Here is a 12,732-nt window from a genome sequence, read left to right on the forward strand (position 1 = left end):
ACGAGGCAATCTTGGAAATTTCTTTCTGACATGACTGTGGGTTTATCTCCTTGATACAGAACAACTATTCAAGAAGGAAACACAGCATGGGTTTCTCCAGGGTGATTAGGAATGGACAATAAATAAATAAAAAGCCTTGCTAGGAGTGCCCGCATTCTGTCAATATAAAGCCATACGTAAAGGGCCACTGCTTTGATTATTGAAATCAAAAACGTTGGAATTATTTGAGAGGTAATTGGATTTTTTTTAATGATTGATTGAACGAAGACTGGATGAATTACCTTCATCTTCCGAGACCATCCTGTGGTCTTGTAAAGGACAAATTTTACATGACATGGCTAAGTCCAGAAGATGATTCATAATAATCTAGAGTAAATAAAACAAGCAAACATGGGCTAAACCTGATGAAATAGAAATTGAGCTCAGAAATCACATTAATATATGGACCAATTTACGGTGTGGTGATAAGAACAAAAAAAAACAGACTAAATTAAAAGACAGATGATGTGATGATAGAAAGGATTGTTTTCTTTATTCCACCTGGATGAGATAAGAGAGGTTCCCAAAGTCATATCTATTTTGTGATCTTATGAATTCTTATATTTAGGTAGATCTTCCTGATACTTAAAGCCATGCACTATAACACATAGCCATGCACACTTGATGGACTTAGGTTTGATATATGGTTTCCATTGGGTTTTCTTTTCTTCATCACAATGATGAGCATATTTTTACAACTGACCCCTATATACCTAGGTTATAGAAATGATAACACTGTTATCTCTTGGTCTATAGCCACCAAAACAAAAGATTATATTGAGTGCAGGAAGCTATCATTGAGTAAATAAATAGCAAAGCTTCCACATTTCTAGAAGAACACAGGGCTGCTCTCTCTCATTAGAGAGACATTTGGTGACGGTTTAACTTGAGAGTCACCAGACATTAGGTGAGGGGAGAAGTCGAGAAGGACAGTACTTAATGATAACGTCAGCCAGCAATAAAATTGAACCCACAGTGTTGGCATGACTCTGAGTTGCAGACCAGCAATCCAGCTAACTGAATTAACCAATTCTCCACCCACCCCCCCACCCCCACTATTATTGTTACACCCTTCTCTGAATAAATTGTATTTATCTTTAAAATTCTTTACTAATGAAATGTGGTAGCAGTTCTAAGGAGTAGCAATGCTGTATCTGCATGTGTTTTCAATGAGGATAGCAGATCTGCTCTAGGCTCCACAGGCAGGGGGAGCTACTGATCAGTATTTGCTGCCCATCAGTGACACCCTGCATTCTGGACTAAAAGGGGGGATAAAAAACTGCTGCAGAATAGTAAGTCGTCTTTTATCTGATCAGAAATTGCATAGCGAAGAGTTTACCTTGAAACCACTAAAATTGAAGGAGACCAGCATGCGGATTTGAAATGACTGTAAATTGATCTTCTTTTCCTAGGTGTAAGAATGAAATCCAGCCTGGACTCATGTTCCAGTGCTGTAGCATCATCTGATGGTTTTGTTGCTGCTGTAAAGTCATCTTTGTGATGCTGCATTTCAGGATTGTTTTACAATCTTTAAATACACTATAAAATCTAATGGATGTTACTGACAAAGGTTTCTTCGTGAATTAATATGTTATTAAAATTACCGAGAGTGCCGAGGATCAGTGGGACTTGAAATGAAGTTTATATAATGTGGAGGGAATTGATGCAAGCATTCATAGCATGGAGGGGAGAGAGAGAGAGAGAGGTAGCATCATGTGATGAGAAATTCAGATGCGATTGACAATGTTGTATATGTTTCTTCATGTAATTGTTTCCTCATGTATGTGGTTTTTTTCTCACTCTATGCAGTTAAACTATGTTTAAGCATGTAGGTAGTAAGAAAAATGTAATATTTTAAATTATTGGATGAAAATTATATCATGAATATTCATTCATTTTAAGGAAAGGTATATGTTTGATTAGAGAGTATTGTCAAGAATACTTAGATTGTGTTTATGGAACCTGAAGGGCTGCATTGCAGGGAAGTAGGGGCTAACAGATCCCTCAATGCCTTTCATGTTGATAGAGATTCTTGTTTCCATGCCAACATACTGTAAGTGGAGAAGCATACAGTGCTGCAGTTTAATCTTTATAAGAGGAAACTGTCATTAGCAAGTATCTTTATGTTCATTATTTGTAAGAAAGTGCTTATTAATTGGTAAGTATGTTGCTTCCTCCTATTCCTCTCTCCACTTTGAATTTTATCCCCATTTCTTCAGTCCTGACTCATGTTGGAAAATGGTTCTTGGGTGCTGTCCTCTGTTAGTTTACCAAACAACCAATCTTCATATGTGATCTGGGCAGAGAGTGTCTGTAGTCTATTTAATTTTGGGGAAGAAATCAGAATGGAAGCAGATCCTGACTTCAAGTGCTATCCAAGTATAAAGACAGGATGTGTTACTGGACTTCTATCCCATTCATAAGTCACTGTAGCCAGTTGAGAATCAATTTTTAAAAAAATTTGGAATGTGGTTATCCTTGGAGGATCGTACATTTACTCAAATTGCTGGTTGCTTTTGAAGGTAGGGCCAGGCTGAATTGATTAGATTCCAATTAGACTGGATGATTAGATTCCCTACAGCATGGAAACAGGCCCTTACCGACCCTCCCAGACCCATTCCCCCACCCTATATTTATCCCTGACTAATGCATCTAACACTACGGGCAATTTAGCATGACCAATTCACCTGACCTGCACATCTTTGGATTGTGGGAGGAAACCAGAGCACCCAGAGGAATCCCACGCAGACGCAAGGAAAATGTGCAAACTCCACATAGACTTTCACCTGAGGCTGGAATCAAACCCGGGTCCCTGGCACTGTGAGGCAGCAGTGCTAATGACTGAGCCACCGTGCTGCCCCATATTCTTCACTTGTGTCAGCTCCAATAGTGAAAATCATTCTTTTAATGTTGCTGGAAGGTGAATTCTAGCATTTTGAGGAAGTGACAATTAAGAAATTGTGATATATGTTCAACTACTGATGGTTTGCAATTTAAAGGGCAGTTGACCTGGAGGTGAGATGAGTGCCTTAAGTGCATCTATTCTAATGCCCACAAGTCCATGTCTCATCACAGTTCAACATCTCTAAAGAGTAAGACATCTGGTCCTCCTCAAAGTCTCTCGAAAAATGTCTAACAATCAATGTAAACTTTTAATCGTTGCTGCCATTGCAATAAATTATATCTTATTAACTCCAAGAAACTCTTCTAGTTGGAACAGAATATGTTTTTTTTCTCTCTGCCATACTAGACCAAGCAGGTTCTGTAGGTTTCTTTACTTTGAGGTATTGGCAGCAACCTTCATTTTGAGCAGCAGCATGTACAATACCATACGTAGTGAACCAATGATAAAAATTATGGATGGGACAACACATTTGTCATTTTCCCCATGACAAAGAGAGCACAATGCAAGAGAATGTAAACCTTACACCAGGTCACAAGCTTGTTTTAAATGCAGGATTGCATTGGTGGTGCATGTGTAACTATTAATAATGTTCATAATAACACTTAATAACACTGTTATAAAGTAAATCAAAAGGAAAGTTTTTCAATCTGACAAAATAGAACAGGTGAGAACACAAATAGAATAATGCCAATGGCTGCAAGTCATAACCATAGCAATCATGGTCCCTTCATCGTGCAAGCATTGTTTTAAGAAGGAAGCAAACTGGATGAATGCTCTGGGAATATTGAAAATCTCACAAATCCAGTGTCCCAGATCAGAAGGTGAAAGATGTATAGTGAGGCACATACTTCTTTGCTGAAATCTAGTTGACCAAATTTCACCCAAATGTGATTTGTCATCATAGTGTTTATATTTGCTCATGACAGGGTTTGTGACGTTATTCAAAGATAACTGAATTGAAAGAGGCAGGCTAGTGGCACCACTGTACTGTCTGTTCACTTTGTAGATACTTTCTAATTAACATGTTCAGAAAAGTTATTATACATCTCTGGAACAGGTGTGACTTGAATCCTGGTTCAGAGGTAGGGACTCCACTGCTGCACCACATGAGCCCTTCCATTTATTTTGTGCCCCTATGAACTACGACCTCTAAATACAAATGGAGAGGCTGTTAAGGCATCCCCAACCTTCTCTGGGTTTTCCCGTTAGCCCTCTGAGGAAAACGGCTAATCATTTTTAAAGCAAATATTTTTTGAGCATCCAGGCCACTTTCAAGGTTAAGATTCCACTTGTGTGTTTTCAACTCATTTGGCCATTGAGCCTTCATCGACCTACTTGTTCTAAGTGAATTCAAAGAGAGGAAAGAACTGACATAAGGAATTATTTGGCTCTTTTGCTGAACTGACACGTGCTTCGTAAAGGGAAGATAAGAATTATGTCTCTGAGCAGGTAACTAGGAACCTTGGAGATGTAGTGGGAATCTGAGGGCAAAATTAAATTTTTTGTTTAGGTTCTGTCTATCTCCTATTGGTGTTATACTGAAAGATTTCCAAATCTTGGGAATTTCAAGATTAAAATTATAAATCAACATAGTCTTTTATTTTAACCAGGTTTTGTCAACCAAATCAAGTAGCATATTGTGGTACACCCCCCAAGAAGATCAGGAAACTCAGTTGTATTTGCATAATTTTTTTATTTTGTGGGGAGAAACTTTCAACCAGGTAACCAGAGAAGTAAGTTTGGAGCCCTAGGCAGGGAAAGAAGAGGAGAAGTGATGATGATGATGATGATTATGATGGAAACATTAGCGATGTGCATCCAGAAAATTGATAGACTGTTTGAAAAAATGTTTCATATAAAAGCTGCAAGTGAACATGTGAAAGTCAACAGGAGAAATTTTGGTTGCAGTGCTCCATTATGAGAAACTTGTGGCTCATCAAGTGGCATATTAGCTCATTTAGCTGGTTAATGAATTCTCCTGGCAACCACAGTCATCATTTTAGCCTCAGCGTTGACGTGTTGCATTTGATCCCTACCTGCCTCTTCTTCACGCCTCAGATTGGAATGATTGGTTCATTATTTCTCTGATTTGCAAACAATTGCAAATTATTTAAGCGATCGCCCAACATGAGAAATTAAATCCTCACCTGCCCTCTTCCTGACTTACCATGTGCCTTTTATAATGATAAACTAATGAGTATGAGGATTCTTGATGCCACTAAAGAATGTGAACTTTGCAATTGAAGCTGCAAGTGAAAATTCTATCTGGCATATAAATGGGAAAAGATGTTTATGTGAAAAATAAGTGTAGTGAATTTTATTTGGTTATCAGAGGATGTGAATATAAGGCAGTATTTATATAGCAACAACATGTGTAATCAGCACAGAGATCAGAGAAAACACCTGTGATTTGGAGAGGGATTTTGAATTCATAGGAATTTAAATACAATTAATTCTGTTTTCCTGCCCTCCCAGTGCCAGCTTGCCCTCCCACATTATAGTTTCTTCCTGCTTGTTTTCCAGTTGCTAGGATACTGACATAGAAACTACTATGAAACATTTGTGAATTTATAGCATTCGTTCTGTTTGTCTATTGCTTTGACTTTCCTGTGCATATCTTAAAATAAGAGAAGGTAATTGGGGGAAATTTCTGCATGTAATTGGCAGATATTCCAGTCAGATTTCTGTACACAACAGGCATGTTTCATCTCAAGGGCTAAGCTTGCTAATCAGGGTATGGAGGAGAATTGAAATGAGAATTGTTGCGCTTTTAAGAAGGTAAAATAAAAGCTGCCAATGTAGGAAATTGATGAACGAAAGGACAGGTTAGGTATGGTGAAACTATTAATAGGCAATCCTTTGTTTTTCACAGTACTTTGTTGTTGGTTCTGTTGTCTTTGGTCTTGTGTTCTTAGAATCATACCTTACAGAAGCGGCCCTTCAGCCAATCAAGTCTGAACTGACAAAGCTACTCTAAATCTACACTAGTTCCCAGTTTGTAGCACTTGGCCCATAATCTTGAACATTATACTATTTCAAGTGCTCATCTAAGTGTTTTTTGAAGGTCGTGAAGTTTCCTGCCTCACCTAACCTTTAAGGCAGTGCCTTCCAAATTCTCACAAAACTCTGGGTGAAAAAAAATGTTTGAATCCCCTCTAAATCTCCTTCCTCTTACCTTAAAATTATGCACACTTGTTATTGACTCTTCACTTCAGGGGAATAGTGCTTCCTATCCATTCTGTCATGCCCCTCACAATCTTTATACATCTATTCAGGTCTCTTTTCAGCCTTCTCTGCTCCAAACAAAACAACACAAGCTTATCCAGCCTTTCTTCACAGTTAAACTGCACTATCCCAAGCAAACTGCTTGTGAATCTCCTCTGCACCCACTCCAGTGCAATCACATCCTCCCTATAGTGCAGTGAACAGAGTTGCATACACTACTGCAGCTATGACCTAACTAAAAGTTTGGATTGCTCTCTGCTCTTATATCTATGCTTGGACTGATAAAGGCAAGTGTTGAGAATGTGGTGCTGATGAAGGGCTCTTGCCTGAAACATCGATTCGCCTCCTCCTCAGATGTTGGCTGACCTGGTGTACCTGATGCACCACACTGTCAACTCTGATTTCCAGCATCTGCAGTCCTCACTTTTTCCTAGTTGATAAAGACAAGTGTCCAGTATGCCTTCTCAACTACCCTATTACCTTGCTACTTGCCTGGTAACCTTCAGGGATCTTTGGATAAGCACCCCAAGATATCTCTGATCCTCTGAGCTTCTGGTGTCCTCCTTTCATCGAGTACTCCGTTGTCTTGCTCCTTCTTCCAAAACAACACCTCACACTTATGAGGGCTAAATTCCATCTGCCATGGATCTGCCTTAATGACCAATCTGTCTATATCTTCTCAAAGATCTTCCTTCTCGCTGTCAATCTCCTGGCCAATTCTTGTGCAGCTTGCAACTTTACTTATTACTCCCCCTACATTTTCTTCTGTATTGTTTATATATGTCATGAATAACAGAGACCAGCACTGATCCCTGTGTTATATCACTGGAGACTGGGCTCCAGTCGCAAAAACAGCCTTCTACCACCACTGTCTGCCTCCTTCCACAAAACCAATTTTGGATCCAACTTGCCAAGTTACTCTGAATCCTATGTTCTTTTATCTTCTTTATCAGTTTCTCATGTGGGACCTTGTTTAACCCCCTATCCGTTTAGCACCCTACCATTATCCTCTGATTCCATGTACAGATCGTCCCCTTGGTCCCTAATAGGTCCTACTTTTTACCTGGTTGTCTTCTTCATCTTTAATACTTAAAGAAGATCTTGGGTTGTCCCCAGATTTATGCCCAAATCTTTGTTTTCTTAATTGCTTACTTAAGTTCTCCATTCATTTTCCAAACTCCACTAGGGCCTCCCTTTTTACCTATTAAATGTCTCTCTTTTCCTTCTTATCAGTCCTGAATATTCCTAGACATCCAGAGTTCTCTGGATTTGTTGCTCCTACATTTCACCCGAAAGGGTACATGTTGGGTCTATGCCTTCTCACCAATTCCATTTTGAATATCACCCCATTATTTTGCTGTAGACTTACAGAGAAGAAGATTAGGAATTCCTACTTGGGTGAAAAATGTTGTAGATTCTATTTTTATGACTGTGCAAATTAGATAATTTAGTTCTGAAGTTTTATTTCATCAAGATTTGAATTTCCACATAAGTATGCAGTTTAGGAGCAAAGTTGGCCATTCTGGTCCAGAGCTTGTTCCATCAGTCAATAAGATCATGGCTTATCAGATTATTAGGGTAGGTGAGAATGTGGAGTAATCTTTCACCCCCATTGCTGATCAAGAATATATCTACTTCTGCCTTAAAAATATTCAAAGGCTCTGCTCCTATTGACTTTCATGGAAGATTGTTCCAAAAAGTCTGCATTCACTGAGAAGAAAAAATAGTCTCATTTCTGTTTCAGGAAGGTAATCTTTTGATTATGAACACTGACTTTTTTTTTCTAGATTCTCCCACAAGAGAATACATCCATTTCACATCCAACCCTCTAAGATCCCTCAGGATCTTTGATGTTTTTGTCAAGTTGTCACTTACCCTTCCAGCCTCCATTGGATACAAGTCTATCCTTATTGTATCCGTTGCTCCCGATGCGGTCTCCTCTACATTGGGGAGACTGGACGCCTCCTAGCAGAGTGCTTTAGGGAACATCTCCGGGACACCTGCACCAATCAACCACACCGCCCTGTGGCCCAACATTTCAACTCCTTCTCCCACTCTGCCGAGGACATGGAGGTCCTGGGCCTCCTTCACCGCTGCTCCCTCACCACCAGATCCTGGAGGAAGAACGCCTCATCTTCCGCCTCGGAACACTTCAACCCCAGGGCATCAATGTGGACTTCAACAGTTTCCTCATTTCCCCTTCCCCCATCTCACCCCAGTTCCAAACTTCCAGCTCAGCACTGTCCCCATGACTTGTCCTACCTGCCTATCTTCTTTTCCACCTATCCACTTCACCCTCCCCCCCTGACATATCACCTTCATCCCCTCCCCCACTCACCTATTGTACTCTATGCTACTTTCTCCCCACCCCCACCCTCCTCTCACTTATCTCTCCACCCTTCAGGCTCTCTACCTGTATTCCTGATGAAGGGCTTTTGCCCGAAATGTCGATTTTACTGCTCCTCGGATGCTGCCTGACCTGCTGTGCTTTTCCAGCACCACTCTAATATAGACTTTGGTTTCCAGCATCTGCAGTCATTGTTTTTACCTACAAGTCTATCCTGTCCAACCCTGTACAAATTCTCTGAATAGCTTACAGCACATTTACATTCTTCTCTAAGGAGATCAATAAAGTTCTCCAGAAGTGGTCTTACAAATGCCTCATGTAGCTGAAGCATAATCTCTGTACTTTTCTGTTCAGTTCTGTTCACAATAAACAAAAACATTCTATTTGCATTCCTAATTGCTCTGGGTGCTCATTCTAAACGTTCGTGAATCATATGCTAGGATACTTGTATCTCTCTGCATCTCAGAGCTCTGCAAAATCTCACCTTTTTAAAAATAATATGCTTTATTTTTATTCTTTCTGTCAAAATGGACAATTTTACATTTTTACACATTATACTCAATTTACCAGATCATTGCTATGCACTTAATCAGTCTATATCACTTAGTGACTTCCTTATGTCTCCTTCACAATTTACTTTCTTAATTAACTTTGTGTCATCAAGTTTAGCAGCTATACCTTCAGTCGGTCATTAAAGATATTATTTAAACTATAAGAAGTTGAGACTCCGGCACTGATTCCTGTGGCCTACCACTCATTACAACTTACCAACCAGTACATTATCCATTTATGACTACTGTTTCCTGTTAACTAGCCAATTTTCAATCTACGCCAATATATGCCTCCTACACCATGAGCTTTCTTTCTCCACAATAATCTTTGCATCTTGTCAAATGTCTTTTCTGAAAATGTGAATACACCAGGTCTACTAGTTTCTTTTATCCTTAGTAAGTGTAATTACTTCAAAGACCTTCAGTGAATTTGTTTAACATAATTTCCCTTTGATTTAAAAATAATTGATTGTCTGATTGTCTTGACATTTTTCTATATGTCCTGCTATAAGTTTTAACATAATAGTTTCTAATATCTTCTGGCTCCTACAACTATAACCTATAGCCCCCTACTATCTGTCTCTTTTCCTTTATGAATAGTAGAGTTGCATTTGCTATTTTCCAAACTAATCGAACCTTCTTCGAATAAAGGAAATTTTGCACTGCATGAACTATCTCGCTGGCCGTTTCTTTTAAGACCCTCGGATGAAATCCATCAGGACCCAAGGGCCTGTCAAACCTGTAATAATGATGAGGAAGGTGGATTTACAAGCTGATAATATAATCAAGGCAAAGGGAAATTGAATATAGGAAGGTAGTTTCAGGATTTAAGGGCTGATAACTACAGATTTGAATTGGAGATAGACAGTACCCAGGGAGATATTAAACAGAACACATTATTTAGGATGGAAACAGAAATTGGGTAATTAGCAGTTGAATTGGAGTTGAAACAAGGCAGTATAAAGGTGAATTTCGGGACCAGGTGAGCTTATTCAGAGGAGAGACAAGAGTAAAACCAGAGTAAAAAACAGGTTTAAAGTTAGCGGTAAATGATTTTTGGGATGTTTTTCTGGACATTGGGAAATGGGCAGCAGTAGAAACAGGGAATAAGATTTTAAACCAATAGTTGGAATTAAGCCAGTTGCTGATGGATGGCTAAATTAATTGTTTGGAAGAAATACATAAAACTGTGCCCCTTGTACTTGAGGGAGTGGTGAAAGGAGCCACACCACAAGGTGCAACAGTGGGCAAAGAAAAACAGTTTTATTGGGGAAAAAGGCGTTAAACATGGAGGAATGAGAACAGTTTAGTATAAGTACAGTAAAGGTGTATCATGGTGAAATACAGAATCTAATTCAAGGCAGCTGAGAGACTTGCAGAAGATTTTTTTTCCATTGAAATTAAGAAAGTATAAATTGGGCAATTTTTGTAATGGCTATTTGACTTGTAAAATATGTTAGTAAGATGAATTTGATCTTCACTATATCTTAAGTATTTAATAATTTGGGATGATCTATTTGTACATAACAATTTGACATTTAATAATGTTGCAAGGGTTCAATTAACATTAATATTTTGTCCATTATACCCAAATTCTTCCTATATCTTCTTGATCCTAAAATCTAAAAATCTATTTTAAAAATCTCCTGGTCAGTTTCAGATCATGTAAATGGAGATGTTTACAACCAGATTGTTTCAGAATAAAAGGCACTTTTTGAGGAGTAAAAGAGAAAATAATCAAGCAATATTTTCAGAATTTGACCTATACTTGGACAGAGTTGCAAACTGTTCACTGGTTGCATGGCGCACTAACAATTTTGTTGATCAGGAAAACTACTAACTCCAACCCCAAAATGGTCAAAATTTCTTAGATAATAAACTGTACATCGTATTAATTATTAAAATGATGTATGCATTTATATTAGCTTTTTTTAAAATACAAATCCCATTGTGTAGTGTACTGCTTATGTAAATGTAAATGGAGTCAGATAGCTTTTCTCCTTATGTCTCCAGAAAAGAAGCTGAATTTAAGGATAAATGGGAATATGTTACCGAAGCACTTGTAATGTTTATTGATAAGAATTTGCATCATGCATTCTTTAATTTGATTTCTACTTTGCCCTTCTTGCTTTGCTAACATGTCACCGGACCAGTAATCCAGAGATAAATGCTAGTGCTCTGGGAAAACAAATTTATGGAGTAAAGGTTAACAATCTGTGAAAAGGGAGAACTTGGGGTGACATAGAATAAACAGTGAATTATATCTCTAAGAATAGCTACTGAGCATGTATGTAAGGAACTGTGCCACAATGACCTCAGATCACAAGAAATTGAGACTTAAGTCTGTGGGGTTCCAGAGTTGTTCACTCTCACAATCTCTTATCAACGTTTGCTGAGTGAACTATCTTCTATCAAAAACCCAGATTTGAACAAATATGGTAGCAATTCATAGCCAGACTGACAGAACTGATGGCAAGCAGCAAGGGAATGTCTGAGGAGAAGCCCAGCAGTAGTATAATGCGATGGTTGAAGGATGGGTGTATTTCAGTAATTCAATTGCAGAAGAGAACATGAAACTTTCAAAGAAGTGCATTGGCAAAGTGGTAGAATGGGCAAAGGAGTTTAAGCTCAACGTAGGCGCTGGAGTACAAAAAGGGTACAACCATGTACAGTGCTGACGAAATATAGCAAAAGCCTATAGCTAGGAATGCAGCAAACTGAAAAAATCAGTTAGCTGCAATTAATATTAAATAAAAAGACTAATGCAACATCTGCCAGCAGAAATCATGGAAAGGAAAAAGAGCAAATAGCTGTATGAAGGTAGCCATCAGCTGGAGCTTTGACCAGTCAGTATTATAGAGGATCATGAATGCTAAGAGTGACCATGTCAGAAATGGATCACCAGCACAAAGTTCAAAAATAGACTAAAGAATCTGCAAGTATCAAAAAAGTAGAGGTAGCTGAGAAGAAGGATGAATAGTTCTTGGAAATATAACAGGATCCCTTCAGGATTTCAACTCCCTTGATTATGTCACAAAACAAATTCTGGTATACAGATAACATGGTAAATGGGAAGGAAAAATGGCTATGGGACATAATATGTTGATTCTTTCAGATTAACCATCATGGTTGTGTCCAAAAATTCCCCAACCATCTTCCATTCAACTTTGGGGTACAGAAAGTATTGAAATCAGAGTGAAGGGGAATTGCAAACTACTCTTTACTATAAAATGAGAGAGATCACTGGTACTTTATGTATCATTCCTAATCACTACTCTTACTTATTGAGCAGAGGTACTTTGAAGCTTTAAGTCTACTTTAATCACCAGCTGCAGTGGAAATTGAATTTGACTCATCACCTGTGTGCCAGAGTTCATGAAAGAATCACCATCTATAGGATCACAGGTAGATTTGGCAGATCTTTGCCTCCTCTATAAAGAACGTTTAGAAGAGGGGGGCCTCAGATTTATCCTGAATGATGGTGACCAGCTACAAGATGATGATCGAGACTTTCATTTGATTGTTCGGGAAATTGAATGTCTGCCCCTGCAGGTCCTGAACAGGTCCTGGATCCTTGACTATAGTGCCAATGATGATTAAATCCCTGCTGGTTTGTTTTTGAGGAGTAATTTTCTTTCGTTGAACAGTTGCAGGAGAGCTGAATT

The 12,732-nt window shown here is 38.6% G+C and overlaps 1 protein-coding gene across 1 annotated transcript in view; it reads left to right on the plus strand.

Moving 5' to 3' along the window:
- Nucleotides 1-1,278: 1,278 nt before the first annotated feature.
- Nucleotides 1,279-12,732, plus strand: part of lrrc7 (leucine rich repeat containing 7) — a 617,417-nt gene continuing 605,963 nt past the window's right edge. Inside the window, exon 1 of the mRNA XM_072574143.1 lies at nucleotides 1,279-1,331. The gene's annotated coding sequence lies outside the window, so the exon portion shown is untranslated. The remainder of the gene's footprint in view (nucleotides 1,332-12,732) is intronic.

Source organism: Chiloscyllium punctatum, chromosome 7 (genome assembly GCF_047496795.1).
Source record: "Chiloscyllium punctatum isolate Juve2018m chromosome 7, sChiPun1.3, whole genome shotgun sequence".
Taxonomy (NCBI): domain Eukaryota; kingdom Metazoa; phylum Chordata; class Chondrichthyes; order Orectolobiformes; family Hemiscylliidae; genus Chiloscyllium; species Chiloscyllium punctatum.